The following is a 19,689-nucleotide window of genomic DNA, read 5'->3' on the forward strand; positions in this document are numbered from 1 at the left end:
TTTGGTAGTGTATATATGTCCATGACACTCTCTCACCCTGTCACATCTCACCCCTCCCCCTCCCCATATCCTCAAGTCCATTCTCTAGTAGGTCTGTGTCTTTATTCCCATCTTGCCACTAGGTTCTTCATGACCTCTTTTATTTTTTTCCCTTAGATTCCATATATATGTGTTAGCATACTGTATTTGTTTTTCTCTTTCTGACTTACTTCACTCTGTATGACAGACTCTAACTCCATCCACCTCATTACAAACACCTCCATTTCATTTCTTTTTATGGCTGAGTAATATTCCATTGTATATATGTGCCACATCTTCTTTATCCATTCATCCGATGATGGACACCTAGGTTGCTTCCATGTCCTGGCTATTGTAAACAGAGCTGCAATGAATATTTTGGTACATGACTCTTTCTGAATTATGGTTTTCTCAGGGTATATGCCCAGTAGTGGGATTGCTGGGTCATATGGTAGTTCTATTTTTAGTTTTTTAAGGAACCTCCATACTGTTCTCCATAGTGGCTGTATCAATTTACATTCCCACCAACAGTGCAAGAGTGTTCCCTTTTCTCCACACCCTCTCCAGCATTTATTGTTTCTAGATTTTTTGATGATGGCCATTCTGACCGGTGTGAGATGATACCTCATTGTAGTTTTGATTTGCATTTCTCTAATGATTAATGATGTTGAGCATTCTTTCATGTGTCTGTTGGCAATCTGTATCTCTTCTTTGGAGAAATGTCTCTTTAGGTCTTCTGCCCATTTTTGGATTGGGTTGTTTGTTTTTTTGTTATTGAGCTGCATGAGCTGCTTGTAAATCTTGGAGATTAATCCTTTGTCCGTTGCTTCATTTGCAAATATTTTCTCCCATTCTGAGGGTTGTCTTTTGGTCTTGTTTATGGTTTCCTTTGCTGTGCAAAAGCTTTTAAGTTTCATTAGGTCCCATTTGTTTATTTGTGTTTTTATTTCCATTTCTCTAGGACCTGGGTCAAAAAGGATCTTGCTGTGACTTATGTCATACAGTGTTCTGCCTATGTTTTCCTCTAAGAGTTTGATAGTGTCTGGTCTTACACTTAGGTCTTTAATCCATTTTGAGTTTATTTTTGTGTATGGTGTTAGGGAGTGTTCTAATTTCATACTTTTACATGTACCTGTCCAATTTTCCCAGCACCACTTATTGAAGAGGCTGTCTTTTCTCCACTGTATATGCTTGCCTCCTTTATCAAAGATAAGGTGACCATATGTGCGTGGGCTTATCTCTGGGCTTTCTATCCTGTTCCATTGATCTATATTTCTGTTTTTGTGCCAGTACCAAACTGTCTTGATTACTGTAGCTTTGTAATATACTCTGAAGTCAGGGAGCCTGATTCCTCCAGCTCCATTTTTCATTCTCAAGATTGCTTTGGCTATTCGGGGTCTTTTGTGTTTCCATACAAATTGTGAAATTTTTTGTTCTAGTTCTGTGAAAAATGCCAGTGGTAGTTTGATAGGGATTGCATTGAATCTGTAGATTGCTTTGGGTAGCAGAGTCATTTTCACAATGTTTATTCTTCCAATCCAAGAACATGGTATATCTCTCCATCTATTTGTATCATCTTTAATTTCTTTCATCAGTGTCCTATAATTTTCTGCATACAGGTCTTTTGTCTCCTTAGGTAGGTTTATTCCTAGGTATTTTATTCTTTTTGTTGCAATGGTAAACGTAGACAGCATATATATGGGTCTTGTTTTTGTATCCATTCAGCCAGTCTGTGTCTTTTGGTGGGAGCATTTAATCCATTTACATTTAAGGTAATTATCGATATGTATGTTCCTATTCCCATTTTCTTAAATGTTTTGGGTTTGTTATTGTAGGTGTTTTCCTTCTCTTGTGTTTCTTGCCTAGAGAAGTTCCTTTAGCATTTGTTGTAAAGCTGGTTTGGTAGTGCTGAACTCTCTCAGCTTTTGCTTGTCTGTAAAGGTTTTAATTTCTCCATCAAATCTGAATGAGATCCTTGCTGGGTAGAGTAATCTTGGTTGTAGGTTTTTCTCCTTCATCACTTTAAGTATATCCTGCCACTCCCTTCTGGCTTGCAGCGTTTCTGCTGAAAGATCAGCTGTTAACCTTATGGGGATGCCCTTGTGTGTTATCTGTTGTTTTTCCCTTGCTGCTTTTAATATGTTTTCTTTATATTTAATTTTTGATAGTTTGATTAATATGTGTCTTGGTGTGTTTCTCCTTGGATTTATCCTGTATGGGACTCTCTGTGCTTCCAGGACTTGATTAACTATTTCCTTTCCCATATTAGGGAAGTTTTCAACTATAATCTCTTCAAATATTTTCTCAGTCCCTTTCTTTTTCTCTTCTTCTTCTGGGACCCCTATAATTCGAATGTTGGTGCGTTTAATGTTGTCCCAGAGGTCTCTGATACTGTCCTCAGTTCTTTTCATTCTTTTTTCTTTATTCTGGTCTGCAGTAGTTATTTCCACCATTTTATCTTCCAGGTCACTTATCCGTTCTTCTGCCTCAGTTATTCTGCTATTGATCCCATCTAGAGTATTTTTAATTTCATTTATTGTGCTTGTCATCGTTTCTTGGTTCCTCTTTAGTTCTTCTATGTCCTTGTTAAATGTTTCTTGCATTTTGTCTATTCTATTTCCAAGACTTTGGATCATCCTTACTATCATTATTCTGAATTCTTTTTCAGGTAGACTACCTATTTCCTCTTCATTTGTTAGGTCTGGTGTGTTTCGACCCTGCTCCTTCATCTGCTGTGTGTTTTTCTGTCTTCTCATTTTGCTTATCTTACTGTGTTTGGGGTCTCCTTTTCACAGGCTGCAGGTTCGTAGTTCCCGTTGTTTTTGGTATCTGTCCCCAGTGGCTAAGGTTGGTTCAGTGGGTTGTGTAGGTTTCCTGGTGGAGGGAACTAGTGCCTGTGTTCTGGTGGATGAGGCTGGATGTTGTCTTTCTGGTGGGTTCGTCCACGTCTGGTGGTGTGTTTTGGGGTGTCTGTGGCCTTATTATGATTTTAGGCAGCCTCTCTGTTAATGGATGGGGCTGTGTTCCTCTCTTGCTAGTTGTTTGGCATAGGGTGTCCAGCACTGTAGCTTGCTGGTCGTTGAGTGAAGCTGGGTCTTGATGTTGAGATGGAGATCTGTGAGAGATTTTCGCCGTTTGGTATTACGTGGAGCTGGGAGGTCTCTTGTGGACCAGTGTCCTGAAGTTGGCTCTCCCACCTCAGAGGCACAGCCCTGATGCCTGGCTGGAGCACCAAGAGCCTTTCATCCACACGGCTCAGAATAAAAGGGAGAAAAAATGGAAAGAAAGAAAAAAAGAGGATAAAATAAAATAAAATAAAGCAATTATAATAAAAAATAAGAAAAAAAATTATTAAGAGTAAATTTATTAAGAAAAAAAATTTTTTTTAATTTTTAAAAATAGATTTATTAATTTTTTATACTAAAAATAAGAAAAAAATTATTTAGAAAAAATTTATTAAGAAAAAAAATTTTTTAATTTTTTAAAATAAAAAATATGAAAAAACTTATTAAAAATTTTTGTTAAAATAGAAAATAAGGAAAAAATTATTAAGAAAACATTTATTAGGGGAAAAAAAAAATTTTTAAGCCAAAAAAAAAAAAAAAAAAAAAAAAAAAAAAACGGACGGACCTAACCCTAGGACTAATGGTGAGAGCAAAGCTATACAGACAAAATCTCACCCAGAAGCATACACATCTACACTCACAAAAAAAAGGAAAAGGGGAAAAGTTAATATATCCTGCTCCCAAAGTCCATCTCCTAAATTTGGGATGATTCCTTGTCTATTCAGGTATTCAACAGATGCAGGCACATCAAGTTGTTTGTGGAGCTTTAATCCGCTGCTTCTGAGGCTGCTGGGAGAGATTTCCCTTTCTCTTCTTTGTTCCTACAGCTCCCGGGGTTCAGCTTTGGATTTGGACCCGCCTCTGCATGTAGGTCCCCTGAGGGCGTCTGTTCCCCGCCCAGACAGAACGGGGTTAAAGGAGCAGCTGATTCGGGGGCTCTGGCTCAGTCAGGCCGGGGGGAGGGAGCGGTACGGAGGAGGCGGGGCGAGCCTGCGGCAGCAGAAGCCGGCGTGACGTTGCAGCAGCCTGAGGCGCGCCGTGCGCTCTCCCGGGGAAGTTGTCCCCGGATTACGGGAGCCTGGCCGTGGCGGGCTGCACAGGCTTCCGGGAGGGGCGGTGTGGAGAATGACCTGTGCTCGCCCACAGGCTGTTTGGTGGCGGCAGCAGCAGCCTTAGCGTCTCATGCCCGTCTCTGGGGTCCGCGCTGATAGCCGCGGCTCGCGCCCGTCTCTGGAGTTCGTTTAAGTGGCGCTCTGAATCCCCTCTCCTTGCACGCCGCGAAACAAAGAGGCAAGAAAAAGTCTCCTGCCTCTTCGGCAGCTGCAGACCTTTTCTCATGCACCCTCCTGGCTAGTTGTGGTGCGCTAGACCCTTCAGGCTGTGTTCACGCAGCCAACCCCAGTCCTCTCCCTGGGATCCGACCGAAGCCCGCGCCTCAGCTCCCAGCCCCCGCCCGCCCCGGCGGGTGAGCAGACAAGCCTCTCGGGCTGGTGAGTGCTGCTCGGCGCCGAGCCTCTGTGCGGGAATCTCTCCGTTTTTCCCTCTGCGTCCCTGTTGCTGTGGGATCCGCGCTGATAGCCGCGGCTCGCGCCCGTCTCTGGAGCTCGTTTAGGCCGCGCTCTGAATCCCCTCTCCTTGCGCGCCGCGAAACAAAGAGGCAAGAAAAATTCTCTTGCCTCTTTGGCAGCTGCAGTCTTTTTCCCGGACTCCCTCCCGGCTAGCACCGAAGCCCGAGCCCCAGCTCCCAGGCCCCGCCCGCCCCGGCGGCCGAGCAGACAAGCCTCTCGGGCTGGTGAGTGCTGGTCGGCACCGCTCCTCTGTGCGGGAATCTCCGCTTTGCCCTCCGCACCAATGTGTCTGCGCTCTCCTCCGTGGCTCCGAAGCTTCCCCCCTCTGCTACCCACAGTCTCTGCCCACGAAGGGGCTTCCTAGTGTGTGGAAACCTTTCCTCCTTCACAGCTCCCTCCCACTGGTGCAGGTCCCGTCCCTATTCTTTTGTCTCTGTTATTTCTTTTTTCTTTTGCCCTACCCAAGTACGTGGGGATTTTCTTGCCTTTTGGGAGGTCTGACGTCTTCTGCCAGCGTTCAGTGGGTGTTCTGTAGGAGCAGTTCCACGTGTAGATGTATTTCTCATGTATCTGTGGGGAGGAAGGTGATCTCCCCGTCTTACTCTTCCGCCATCTTGCCCCCAGTAGCTTTTAAAATAGATTCTGGAGATTTCTACTTTAACAATCATGTCATCCTTTCCAATCTCTAAGCTTTTTCCCCCTTGCTTTATTGCACTGGCTTGTCAACCAACCTATGGTGTTGAATAGGAGTGGTAAAAATATATATCTTTGCTTTGTTCTTGATCCTGGGGTAAAACATTAAATCTTTCACTACTAAGTATGATGTTAGCTATAGAATTTTTTTGTAGATGCTTTGTATTCCTAATTTACTAGAGTTTTAATGTTGAATGGATGTTGAATTTTTCAAGTTCTTTTTCTGTATCAATTGATATAATCATGTGGTTTTAATTATTTTAGTCCAGGGGTCAGCATACTGTGACTCACAGGCCAAATCCTGCCCATTTACTATTTCTTTAGAGGCCACAAGACAAAAAATGATTTTTTCAGAAGTTTAAAGTATTGTAAAAAGAAGAAGAATATGCTATAAAAACTGTATGTCACTCACAAAGCCTAAACTATTTACTATCTGGTTCTTTACTGAAAAACAATTGCCAAATCATCCTTTAGTTGATTAATATAGTGGATTGCATCAATGATCTCTGTCTGTTTAACTAGCTTTGCATCACAAGAAAACCCCCACTTGGTTGTGATGTATTATTCCTTTTATAAATTTCTGGATTTAATTTGCTATAATTTTATTAGAAAATTTTATGTCTATTTTCATAAGGGATATTGATTTGTAACTTTCTTACAAGGCCTTTTAAGGCTAATACTAGCCTCAGAAATGAGTTAGGAATCTCTCCTTTTCTATTTTTTAATTTGAAAATATTTTCGTAAGAAGCTCTATTTATTTTATATTCATAGGAAAATTGAGGAGACAGTATAAAAGTTACCCCCTGCCCCAACACACACACAGCTTCCCCCACTACCAATGTCTCATACCAGAGAGTACATGTACAGGTTATTTGATAATCAACCTACATTGACACATCATTGTCACCAAAAGTTCATCAAGGTTCACCCTGTGGGTTTTGACAAATGTATAATGACATGTATCACCATTATAGTATCATACAGAACGGCTACACTGCCCTAGAAATCCTCTGTGCTCCACAAATTTATTTATTCCTCCCTCCTTCTGAACCCCTGGAAACCACTGTTCTTTTTTACTGTCTGCATCATTTTACCTTATCTAGAATTTCATATATTGGAACCATACAGTGCGTAGCCATTTCAGATTGTCTTCTTTCACTTAGTAATAGGCATTTAAGTTTCTTCTATGTCTTTTCATGGCTTGAAAGCTCATTTCTTTTTAGTGCTGAATAATATTCCATTGCCTGGATGTTTCACAGTTTATTTATTTATTCACCTAATGAAGGACAACTTGGTTGCTTTTAAATTTTTGCAATTATGAATAAAGATGCTATAAACATCCATGTGCAGGTTCATAACTTTTCAATTCCTTTGGGTAAATGCCAAGTAGTGCAATTGCTGGATCATATGGTAGGAGTATGTTTAGTTTTGTAAGAAAGTGCTTAACTGTCTTCCAAAGTGGTGGTACCATTTTGCATTCCCACTAGCAATGAATGAGAGTTCCTCTTGCTCCACATCCTTGTCAGCATTTGGTGTTGTCAGTGTTACAGATTTTGGCCATTCTGATAGGTGTGTAGTGGTATCTTACTATTGTTTTAATTTGCAATTTCCTAATGACATATAATGTTGAGCATTTTTTGTATGCTATTTTGTCATCTGTTTATCTTCCTCAATGATGTATCTGTTCAGGTTTTTTGCCCATGTTTAAATCAGGATGTTCATTTTCTTATTATTTAATTTTAAGAGTTCTTTGTGTATTGTGAATTACAGCCCTTCATTGTATAAATCTTATGCAAATATTTTCTCGCAGTCTGTGGCTGTTTTCTTATTCTCTTGACAGTGTCTTTCACAGAGCAGAAGGTTTTTCTTTTTTTTAATTTTTATGAGTCCACCTTATCAATTATTTCTTTCACAGACCATACCTTTGGTGTTGTATCTAAAAAGTTATCACCATACCAAAATCCATCTAGAATTTTTCTGTGTTAACTCCTAGGAGTTTTATAATTTTGCATTTTATATTAAGGTCTATCATCCATTTTCAGTTAATTTTTTTGAAAGGTCTGTCTCTAGATTCTTATGTTTTTTAATATGTGGCTGTCTAGTTGTTCCAGCACCATTTGTTGAAGAGAGTGTCTTTTCTCCATTTTACCATTGTATTTCATCAAGATCAGTGATACTTTCACAGAAATATAGTGATATTTATGTGAGTCTCTTTCTGGGCTCTTTATTCTGTTCCAATGGTCTATTTAACTGTTCTATCACCAACACCACACTTGGTTACTATAGCTTTATTGTAAGTCTTGAAGTCAGGCAGTGTCAGTCCTTCTGCTTTGTTCTTCTCCTTCAATACTGGCTATTCTGGGTCTTTTGCCACTCCAGATATACTTTAGAATCACTTAGTTGACATCCACAAAATAGCATGCTGGCATTTTAATAGGGATTGCATTGAATCTATAAATCAAGTTACGAAGAACCAACATCTTGACAAAATTGAGTTTTCCCATCCATGAACATGAAATATCTCTATACTTATTGAGTTCTTTTTTTAATTTGTTTCATCAGAATTTTGTAGTTTTCCTCATGTAGCTCTTGTATGTATTTTGTTAGATTTACACCTAAGTATTTGTGTTAATGTAAATGGCAATATGTTTTTAATTTAAAATTCTACTTGTTTATTGCTGGGATAAGGAAAGTGTTAACCTTTTGTACATTAACCTTACATCTTTCAAATTTGCTGTAATAACTTATTAGTTCCAGAAATTTTTTTGTTAATTCTTTTGAGTTTTCTATATAGACAATCATGTCATCCATGAACAAAGATAGTTTTATTTCTTCTTTTACACTCTGTATAACTTTTATTTCCCTTTTTTGGTATTATTGAGTTATCTAGAACTTCTGGTGTGATGTTGAAAAGGAGTGGTGAGAGAGGACATCTGCCTTGTTCCTGCTTTTAGTGGAATAGCTTAGTTTCTCATCATTAAGTATAATGTTAGCTATCGATTTTGTATAGATGGTCTTTATCAATTTGAGAGAGTTCCCCTCTATTCCTAGTTTGCTAAGAGTTTTTATCAAGAATGAGTATTGGATTTTGTCAAATACTTTTTCTGTATCTATTGATATGATCATGTGATTTTTCTTCTTTAGACTGTTGATGTGATAGATTACATTAATGGATTTCCAAATGATAAACCAGCCTTGCACACCTGGGATAAATCTCACATGGTCATGGTGTATAATTCTTTTCATACATTTTTGGTTTTGATTTGCTAATGTTTTGTTGAGGATTTTTGCATTTGTGTTCATGAGAGATATTGGTCTGTAGTTTTCTTTTAAAGACTATCTGGTTTTGGTTTTAGGGTAATGCTGGCCTCATATAATGAGTTAGGAGGTTTCCCCTCTGTGTCTATCTTCTGGAAGAGATTGTATAAAATTGGCATAATTTCTTCCTTAAATATTTGAATTCACCAGTGAACCTATCTGAGCCTGCTGCTTTCTGTTTTGGAAGGTTATTAATTGTTGATTCAATTTATTTAATAGATACAGGCCTATTCAGCATCTCTTTCTTCTTGTGTGAGTTTTGGCAGATGTGTCTTTCAAGGAATTACTCCATTTAATCTCGGTTATCAAATTTGTGGCCATAGTGTTGTTCATAGTATTCCTTGATTATCCTTCTACTATCCATGGGATCTGTAGTAATGTCCCTCCTTTATTTTGGATGTTACTAATTTGTATTTTCTCTCTTTTTTTCTTAGTTAGCCTGGCTAGAGGCTCATTAGCTCTATTGATCTTTTCAAAGAACTAGTTTTTTTTTTTTAATTGAAGTATAATTGACCTACAACACTATGTTAGTTCCAGGTGTACAACATAGTGATTCAATATTTCTATACATTAGAAAATGTTACTGTGATAAATCTAGTTACAATACATTACTATACAAAGATATTACAATATTACTGATTATATTCCACATGCTGTATATTTCATCCTCACAACTCATTTATATTGTAACGGGAAGTTTACACCTCTTAATCTCCTTCACCTATTTCACTCAACCCCCCACCCCCTACCTTATGGCAACCACTATTTCTTCTCTGTATCTAAGAGACTGTTTCTATTTTGTTCATTTGTTCATTTGCTTTGTTTTTTACATTCCACATATAAGTTAAAATCATACATCATTTTTCTTTCTCTGCCTGACTTATTTCACTTAGCATAATAACCTCTAGGTCAATCCATGTTGTCACATCAAAATCACAAAAGATCTCATTCTTTTTTATGGCTGAGTAATATTCCACTGTGTATAATATACCACATCTTTATCCATTTATCTATCGATGGACACTTAGGTTGTTTCCATATCTTGCCTCTTGTAAGTAGTGCTGCAATAAACATAGGGATGCATATATTTTTTCTAATTAATGTTTTTGTTTTCTTTGGAAAAATACCCAAAGTGGAATTGCTGGATCATATAGTAGTTCTATTTTTAACTTTTTGAGGAACCTCCATATTGTTTTCCATAGTGGCTACACCAATTTGTACCACCAACAGTGCACAAGGGTTCCCTTTTCTCTACATCCTTACCAACACTTGTTATTTCTTGTCTTTTTGTAATAGCCATTCTGACAGGTGTGAGGTGATATCTCATAGTGGTTTTGATTTGCATTCCCCTGATATTTAGTAATGCTGACATCTTTTCATGTGTCTGTTGGCCATATGTATGTCTTTGGAAAAATGTCTATTTAGGCCCTCTGCAAATTTTTCAATTGGTATTGGGTTATATGAGATCTTTTGCGTCATATGAGTTCTTTGTATATTTTGGATATTAACCCCTTATTGGATATCATTTGCAAATACCTTCTCCTATTCAGCATGCTGTTTTTTCATTTTGTTAAAAGTTTCCTTTGCTATACAAAAGCTTTTTGGTTTGATGTAGTCCCGTTTGTTTATTTTTGCTTTTGTTTCCCTTGTCTGAAGACACATATCCAAAAAAATATTGCTAAGACCAATGTCAGAGAGTGTACTGACTATGTGTTTCTAGATGTTTTGTGTTTTCAGGTCTTACGTTTAAGGCTTTAATCCATTTTGAGTTTTTTGGTTTTTTTTTTTTTTATGGTGTGAGAAAGTAGTCCAGTTTGATTCTTTTTCATGGAGCTGTCCAGTTTACCCAACACCAATAACTGAAGACACTATCTTTTCCCCATTGTATATTCTTGCCTACTTTGGCATAGAGGAATTGCCCATATAAGTGTGGGTTTAATTCTGGGCTCTCTATTCTGTTCTAACGATTTATGTGTCTATTTTTGTGCCAGTACCATACTGTTCTGATGACTGTAGCTTTGTAGTATAGTTTAAGATCAGGGAGCATGATACCTCCAGCTTTGTTCTTCTTTGTCAAGATTGTTTTGATTATTCTGTGTCTTCTGTGTTTTCATACACATTTTAGAATAATTTATTGCAGTTCTGTGAAAAATGCTGTTGGTATTTTGAAAGGGATTGCACTGAATCTGCAGATTGCCTTGGGTAGTATGGTCATTTTTACCAATATTAATTCTTCCAATTCATGAACACAGTGTATCTTTCCACACAAAAGACCCAAATAGTCTAAACAACCTTGGTAAAGAAAACAAAGTTGGAGGTATCATAGTCCCTGATTTCAAACTATACTAAAAAGCTATCATCATCAAAATAGCATGGTAAAGATGGATCTTTTCAATAAGTGGTGCTGGGTCAATTGAATAGCCATATGAAAAAATAAATGTGACCTGACACTTACCTCATACCATACATAAAAATCAATTCCATATGGATTGCATACCTAAATGTGAAGAAAAAACAATTAGGCTTCTAGAAGAAAATATATGAGAACCACTTCATGACACACATCCAAAAGCTGAAATCTAAAACATGGAAAAAGCAAGTGTTGGTATGAATGTGGAACAACAGCAAATCTCATACACTCTTACTGGGAGCATAAATTGGTCCAACCACTTTGGAATACTGTTTGGCAGAGTCTACTAAAGCCAAACACGTGCATATCCTATGACCCAGCAATCCTGCTCCTAGGTATATATCTATCAGAAATATGCACATTTATTTACCAAAAGACATGTACTAGAATATTCATAGCACTAATCATAATAGTCCCAAGCTGGAAACTAAATACCTGTTAAAACTGGTGTGGATAAATAAGTTGAGACACAATAAAGTACTACGCAGCAATGAGAATCAATTACCTATAACTGCATGTAGTATGGATGAATCTGACAAACACAATACAAAGGAAAATAAAACTACAGTTGACCCTTGAACAACATGGGAGTTAACCCATGTATAACTTATAGTCAACTCTCCATATCCCTGGTTCCTCTGCATCTGCAGATTCAACCAACCACCGACTGTGTAGTACTATACTATTTACTATTGAAAAATACCCACATATAAGTGAACCCACAGTTCAAAGCAGTGTTGTTCAAGTGTCAACTATATAATATACCACATAACATACTATATGATTTCACGCATGCAAAGTACCAAAAAAAGCAACATTAATCTATGTTCTCAGATGTCAGGATAGTGGTTACTCAGAGAAGTTTGAGACTACAAGGAAGCTGAGAGGGCTTTGGGGGTCCTGGCATTGTTCTCTTTCTTGATTAGAATGCTGATATCATGAGCGTGACCAGATAGTGATATTTCTTTGGGCTTTATGCATACAATATTGCACTTTTCTGTATGTACACTATTTGTCAATAGAAAGTTTAAAAAATGTTTTCACATCATGGATGTGTCATAATGTATTCAAAGATTTCTGTACTTATTGGCCATTCAATTTGTTTCAGCTCTTTTCTTCTACAAATAATGTAAAATAAACATCTCCATACATATTTTATACATATTGGCCCCCCTGTTTTTTTAAACATCTTTATTGGAGTATAATTGCTTTACAGTAGTGTGTTAGTTTCTGCTTTATAACAAAGTGAATCAGTTATACATATATATATGTCCCCGTATCTCTTCCCTCTTGCGTCTCCCTCCCTCCTACCCTCCCTATCCCACCCCTCTAGGTGGTCACAAAGCACCGAGCTGATCTCCCTGTGCTATGCGGCTGCTTCCCACTAGCTATCTATTTTACGTTTGGTAGTGTATATATGTCCATGCCACTCTCTCACTTTGTCCCAGCTTACCCTCTCCCCTCCCTGTATCCTCAAGTCCATTCTCTAGTAGGTCTGTGTCTTTATTGCCTTTTAAAGAAATAAATTCTTCGTATATTAAGTGGTTTAAGTCTCCACACTAATATACAATATATGTGACATTTCTTCCAGAAAAGCTGTAAAAACTCAGATTTTCATTTTCACTAGCAATGTTTATATTTTTCCTCTTATATGCTCATTAGAATTTTTTCATGTCTTTTTTCAGTGTGTATATTGAGTTCTTATCTTCATTTATAATAGATTAAGTCATTTTGCTTTCCTATATGTTGCAAATACTTTTCCTAATATAGGTACTCTACACTGAATTTGTTTATAGTAGACTTCTGATAAAATTTATGGTGATTTAAAATATGTCCACAAATACTCTGATACCATTCCCTTGAAGAGATGGAGTTTAATTCCTCTATCTTCATCATGGACTGGACTTTAATGACTTCCTTTTAATGAATAGAATGTGGCAAAGTGACAGTGTTTGACTTCTGATACTAGGTTATGAAAGGCATTGCCCTCTTCTCTTTCTCTCTTGAATCATTCACTCTGGAGGAAATCAGCTGTCATGTGGTAAGGAAACTCAAGCAGCCCTGTGAAGTGGCCCACATGGTAAGGAGCTGAGGCCCCCAACCAACAGACATGTGTGTGAACTTTCATGGAAGTGGATCCTCCGGCCCCAGTCAAGCCATATGACTACAGCCCTGGCCAATGGCTTGACCCCAAGGCCACCCGGCTAAGATACTCACAAAGGCCTGGCCTTCAGGAAATATGTGAGATAATAAGTATTTGCCTACTTAAACTGTTGAATTTTGTGGTAAATCTTTTTACAACATATAAGTAATATATAATTTAAAAATTTTTATTGTTAAACACAATGTATGTGCAAAAGCAAACAAAACATAGATGTACAATTTAACAAAGTATTATAAAGCAAACACTAATGTAATTACTACCCAGCTTAAGAAATTAAAAATTGCAGGTCCCCAAAAAGAATATGAGTGTTCTTTCATGATCAAAACCCTCTTGCTCCAGTTTATGTGCAATCACAATCTTGATTGTCATAGTGATCATTTCTCTGCTTTGCTTTATGATTTTATCTCCTATGTTTACATCTCTAAACAATACAAGTTAGTTTTGCTTATTTCTGAGTTGCATATAAATGGAATCTATGGAATGATAGATTTACTTTTTTATGCCTTCTTCTGTTCAACCTTTTGTAAGATTCATCAATGTTGTTGGATGGAGCTCTAGTTTGTTTACCTGCATTTCTGTAGAATATTTCCATTGTATGACTCTACTGCAGCATATTTATCCATTTTACTATTTATGAATACTTGGGTTGTTTCTAATTTGGGACTACTATTCTTGCTTTTATGAACAATCTTGTTCATACTGTCATGGTTCATGTGCGCATGAGCTTCTCAAAGTTATATATTCCTAGGGGTGGTGATAGGAATATCACCACTTTACCATTTAATAACAACTTGTTTTCCAAAGGGATGGATTAATATGCACTGCCTCCAGTGCTGAATGAGTTCTTGTTGTGACATATCCTCAACAACACTCATAACTCTAAAGGTTTTTAATGTTTGCCAGTCTGAGGGGATAGAGTGGTATCTCACCATAGTTTCATATGCACTTCCTTGAATAAAAATGATTTTAAGTAAATTTTCATATCTTTTTGGCCATTTTTATTTTCTCTATTATGAAGCACCACCTATTTCCTATACGTTGCCTGCCTTCCTATTGAATCAAAGAGATTTAAAATTATATGTTTAAATTTAAAAAAATATATATGTATATACATTTTAATCCTTTATTGTTTATATCTTTAGAAAATATTCTCGGACACTCATTACTTTATCTTTCAATTTTTAAATAGTGTTTTAACGTACAGAACTTTTACAATTTAATGTAGTTAAATTATAAATCTATTCCTTATGGGTAGTTATTTTCTGACTGATTTAACCAATTTTATACCACAAAGTATATATATTTTTATATATATATAAAATATATATTATATAATATATATTTATAAATATATAATTATAATATAAATGTATTTATTTTATATTTATATAAATAACATAATTATAATATATTATATATTTATAAATATATCTAACTCTAATATATTATATATATAATACATATATATATATAATTATATTACTCTAGATATATCATGTTCTTGGACTGGAAGAATCAACATTGTGAAAATGACTCTACTACCCAAAGCAATCTACAGAGTCAATGCAATCCCTATCAAACTACCACTGGCATTTTTCACAGAACTAGAACAAAAAAATCTCACAATTTGTATGGAAACACAAAAGACCCTGAATAGCCAAAGCAATCTTGAGAAAGAAAAACGGAGCTGGAGGAATCAGGCTCCCTGACTTCAGACTATACTACAAAGCTACAGTAATCAAGACAGTATGGTACTGGCACAAAAACAGAAATATAGATCAATGGAACAGGATAGAAAGCCCAGTGATAAACCCACGCACATATAGTCACCTTATCTTTGATAAAGGAGGCAAGAATATACAGTGGAGGAAAGACAGCCTCTTCAATAAGTGGTGCTGGGAAAACTGGACAGCCACATATAAAAGAATGAAATTAGAATGCTCCCTAACACCATACACGAAAATAAACTCAAAATAGATTAAAGACCTAAATGTAAGGCCAGATATTATGAAACTCTTACAGGAAAACATAGGCAGAACACTCCATGACATAAATCACAGCAAGATCCTTTTTGACCCACCTCCTAGAGAAATGGAAATAAAAACAAAAATAAACAAATGGGACCTAATGAAACTTAAAAGCTTTTGCACAGCAAAGGAAGCCATAAACAAGATGAAAAGACAACCCTCAGAATGGGAGAAAATATTTGCAAATGAAGCAACTGACAAAGGATTGATTAATCTCCAAAATTTACAAGCAGCTCATGCAGGTCAATATCAAAAAAAACAAACAACCCAATCCAAGAATGGTCAGAAGACCTAAATAGACATTTCTCCACAGAAGATACACAGATTGCCAACAAACACATGAAAGAATGCTCAACATCATTAATTATTAGAGAAATGCAAATCAAAACTACAATGAGATATCATCTCACACCGGTCACAATGGCCATCATCAAAAAATCTACAAACAATAAATGCTGGAGAGGGCGTGGAGAAAAGGGAACACTCTTGCACTGTTGGTGGGAATGTAAATTGATACAGCCACTATGGAGAACAGTATGGAGGTTCCTTAAAAAACTAAAAATAGAACTACCATACGACCCAGCAATCCCACTACTGGGCATATACCCTGAGAAAACCACAATTCAAAAAGAGTCATGTACCACAATGTTCATTGCAGCTTTATTTACAATAGCCAGGACATGGAAGCAACCTAAGTGTCCATCAACAAATGAATGGATAAAGAAGATGTGGCACATATATACAATGGAATATTACTCAGCCATAAAAAGAAACAAAACTGAGTTATTTGTAGTGAGGTGGATGGACCTAGAGTCTGTCATACAGAGTGAAGTCAGAAAGCGAAAAACAAATACCATATGGGAATACATATATATGGAATCTAAAAAAAAAAAAAAAAGGTTCTGAAGAACCTAGGGGCAGGACAGGAATAAAGACGCAGATGTAGAGAATGGACTTGAGGACATGGGGAGGGGGAAGGGTAAGCTGGGACGAAGTGAGAGAGTGGCATGGACATATATACACTACCTAATGTAAAACAGATAGCTAGTGGGAAGCAGCTGGATCACACGGGGAGATCATTGCTTTGTGACCACCTAGAGCGGTGGGATGGGGAGGGTGGGAGGGAGATGCAAGAGGGAGGGGGAATGGGGATATATATACATATAGCTGATTCACTTTGTTATACAGCAGAAACTAACACCTTGTAATTATGCTCCAATAAAGATGTTTAAAAAAAAAAGAAATTAGATTTACTCTAAGTGCTCAAAACACACACACACACAGAAAAAAAGAATTAATATGTAAATTTAGCAAGGCAGTTGAATACGGGTCAATATACAAAACTCGAATGCATTTCTATTTATATTTATACACAAATGATTTCTATGTATGCTACATATAGTATGCACAGAAATTTTTTTGTAAATACAAAACTATACATTCCCCTATGTATTACTGTTGCGTTGCACCCTACAGGCCTGCAAGCCCTGCACTTGCCCAGCCTCGAGACCGAAGAAAGAGCCTGGAGTCAGCGACATAGACATCAATGGTTTAATGGATGGAGGAGCTTACATGTCCTGGAGCAACACTCCACGGTGTGCGGCAGACAGCGGGCAGGACATGGTAGTAGTCTTTGCTCCCAGGGCTCGGGGAGGTTACCGGTTATAGGGGGAATTGACATCAGGTTGGCTCATCGGTTACCAGGGAAACAAGCAGAGGGGCACGTCCCTCACCGTCCCTTTGATAAGCTATCACGGTGGAGATGCTCTGATCTAAAGATTAGAACAATCACTAGCTGGGGCCGGGGGCAAGTATGTATTAGGAGGGAAGGTTGGTGATGTGAGTAGTGTGTAGATGAAGGAGGACTGGTCGGGCAGGGGTTGTACAGCGAGCAAGAGAAGAGCCATCTTGGGTGGCTTGATCATACAATTATTTATGTATTTCTATATATGCTGTATACTAGCAATGAAAATATTGGAAAATCAAATTTTAAAATAACATTTAAATAGTATAAAAATACTTATGAATAATTTTAACAAAATATGTGCAAGCCCTGTTCACTTAAACCTACAAAACTTTGTTGAGAGAAATAAATGAAGGCCTATATAAATGGGGTCATATATGCCATGTTCATGGCTTAGAAGACTAAACATTAAGATGTCAGTTATCCCCAAATCAATCTATAGATTCAAAGTAATCAAAATCCCAGTAAGCAGTTTTGTAGAAATTTCCAAGCTGACTTGACAAATTTTATGGAAATGGATATATTTTCCAAAATAGAAAATGCTGGAGGTCACGACTTAACTGTAATCTGCGGGAAACAAGACCCTGTGTTACTGTCATGAGGACAGACAAACAGATCAGTGGAGACTGACCCACATGTTCAACATATAACACATATAACACATACAGTCATTTGATATTTCGACAAACGAAGGTGATGATATAATTTGATGAAGAAAGGATGGTCTTTCCTACAAATTCTGGATACCCATTTGTAAATAAAAATGAACCCTGACGCTGACCGTGCACACAAATATAATTTAAGTTGAAATGAGCCACAGACCTATATGTAGATCATCTTCCAAATAACCCGTGAGACAAAGTCACACAAAGCTAAGCCAAGGCGTCAAGGTGCTGGGTTCTCATTGGGGCCCCATTCAGGTTGTTGGCAGTCCAGGACATTGTGGCTACAGAACTAAGGTTTCCCTGCCTGCTGGCTGGTGGCAGAGACTATTCTTGTTCTCAGGCCCACCGACAGCCTGGCAGCCAGCACGTGAGGCCCCTGCACCCGTGAGTCTCTGACTTCCTCTTCTGTGACCAGTCAGAGAAAACTCTCTGCCTTTGAAGCACTCATGGAATTAAAGTGGGCCCGCCCAGATCATCTCTCTTTAGCCAGGTAACAGAAATTTCTCGTGATGCTTGTAACTTTAACCATTTCTCCTTGAAATTCCACACATTTTTGTTCCATATATATTTTAGGCCATACTTTAAAGTGCATTCAAAATTAGCCTCGCTGTATCTTCCTGGGAGGCTGATCAAATTATTATTTTGAAATGGCCCCTAAGATCTAGTAAAAACTTTTATCTTCCAGTCTTCTCGTCTAACATTACTAGCTGTGTTAGCTTGCTTCTGGTTAGCATCTCCAACGCCTATCATTTTCCCATCCTTTTAATTCCATCCTCCTTAAGTGTTCTGTTTTAGATGAGTCGTGTATTAATTTCCTAGGGCTGAAGTAACAAAACAGGGTGGCTTAAAAAAACAAAAATTTACTCCCTCACAGTTCTGGAGGCTAGAGACCCAAAGTCAAGGTACCAGCAGGGCTCTGCTTCCTCTGAAGGTTCTAGGGCTTTCCTTGGCGTGTAACAGCACACTCCAATGTCTGCGGCATCTGCACATGGCTTCTCTGTGTGTGTCTCTGTGCCCTCTCCTCTTCTTAGCAAGATACCATTAGATTAAGGGCCCAGACTAAATCCAGGATGATTTCATCTTGAGATCCTTAACTAAGTACATCGCAGAATAGGGAGGGTGGCAGGGAGATGCAAGAGGGAGGAGATATGGGGGTATATGTGTATGTATAGCTGATTCACTTTGTTATAAAGCAGAAACGAACACACCATTGTAAAGCAATTATACTCCAATAAAGATGTTAAATAAATAAATAAATAAATAAATAAATAAATAAATAAATAAATACATCGCAGCAGCACCATTTCCAAAGAAGGTCACACTCTGAGGCTCTGGGTAGACCTGAATTTTGGGGGGATACCCTTTTCCGTACCCCACTGGTGCATGTGTAAAGTCAGCAGTGTCCAAATCTGAGCCAAATTTTGTGTAGGGGGTTGATCCTGCCCCATCCTCCGACAGGGCAACCTCAAGAAAATCAGTGCTTCTGATACAAGACCTACCGACCTCAGCCCCGCACAACACACCATCAAAGTGAAAGCTGCAGGCTACATCTGGGCCCTAGTGGTGACAGAGGTGATCACAGGTTCAGGTTCAGATCACAGGTGACTCTCTGTTCCCAGGTACGTATTATGCCTTGGGACATGGAGGTAGCATCCTGCAGGCTCCGCACAGCCACTGAAGCCTCCTTGCTAAGACAGAAATGACATCTTCAGGATGAAGGCAGGCCTGGCCATCTGGTGCAGGAGGAAGTAGCTTCCTGTTGTCCTCAGACCCTTGCCACAGGCAATGACACTAGAGCAGGCCACCCTCTGAGTAGACAAGAAAGGGAATTCTCTCGTGGTATAGACAGCACTGCCACTGTCCCATGCCACACGGCCCACCAGAGCACTGCTGCTGCCCGTACCTTAACCGGGTGTCCCTGATAAAGGACAGACACAACAGTCCACACAAATGGTTGACCTTCAGGCTGTCATCTCAGTCACCTTAGCCCTTGATGCCTCAGCAAACAACCAGCATG

The 19,689-nt window shown here is 38.1% G+C and overlaps 1 long non-coding RNA gene across 2 annotated transcripts in view; it reads left to right on the forward strand.

The window, feature by feature from the left end:
• Positions 1 to 18,318, forward strand: part of LOC133097478 (uncharacterized) — a 118,281-nt gene extending 99,963 nt beyond the window's left edge. Inside the window, exons 4-5 of one of the 2 annotated variants that reach the window (XR_009702019.1) lie at positions 16,740 to 16,886; positions 18,013 to 18,318. This is a non-coding gene — a long non-coding RNA (uncharacterized LOC133097478). Of the gene's footprint in view, positions 1 to 16,739; positions 17,409 to 18,012 lie in introns of those variants that run through there. The other variant, XR_009702018.1, reaches the window with a different exon arrangement.
• The last annotated feature ends 1,371 nt before the right edge of the window (positions 18,319 to 19,689 follow it).

The sequence above is a fragment of the Eubalaena glacialis genome, chromosome 9 (genome assembly GCF_028564815.1).
Source record: "Eubalaena glacialis isolate mEubGla1 chromosome 9, mEubGla1.1.hap2.+ XY, whole genome shotgun sequence".
NCBI lineage: Eukaryota > Metazoa > Chordata > Mammalia > Artiodactyla > Balaenidae > Eubalaena > Eubalaena glacialis.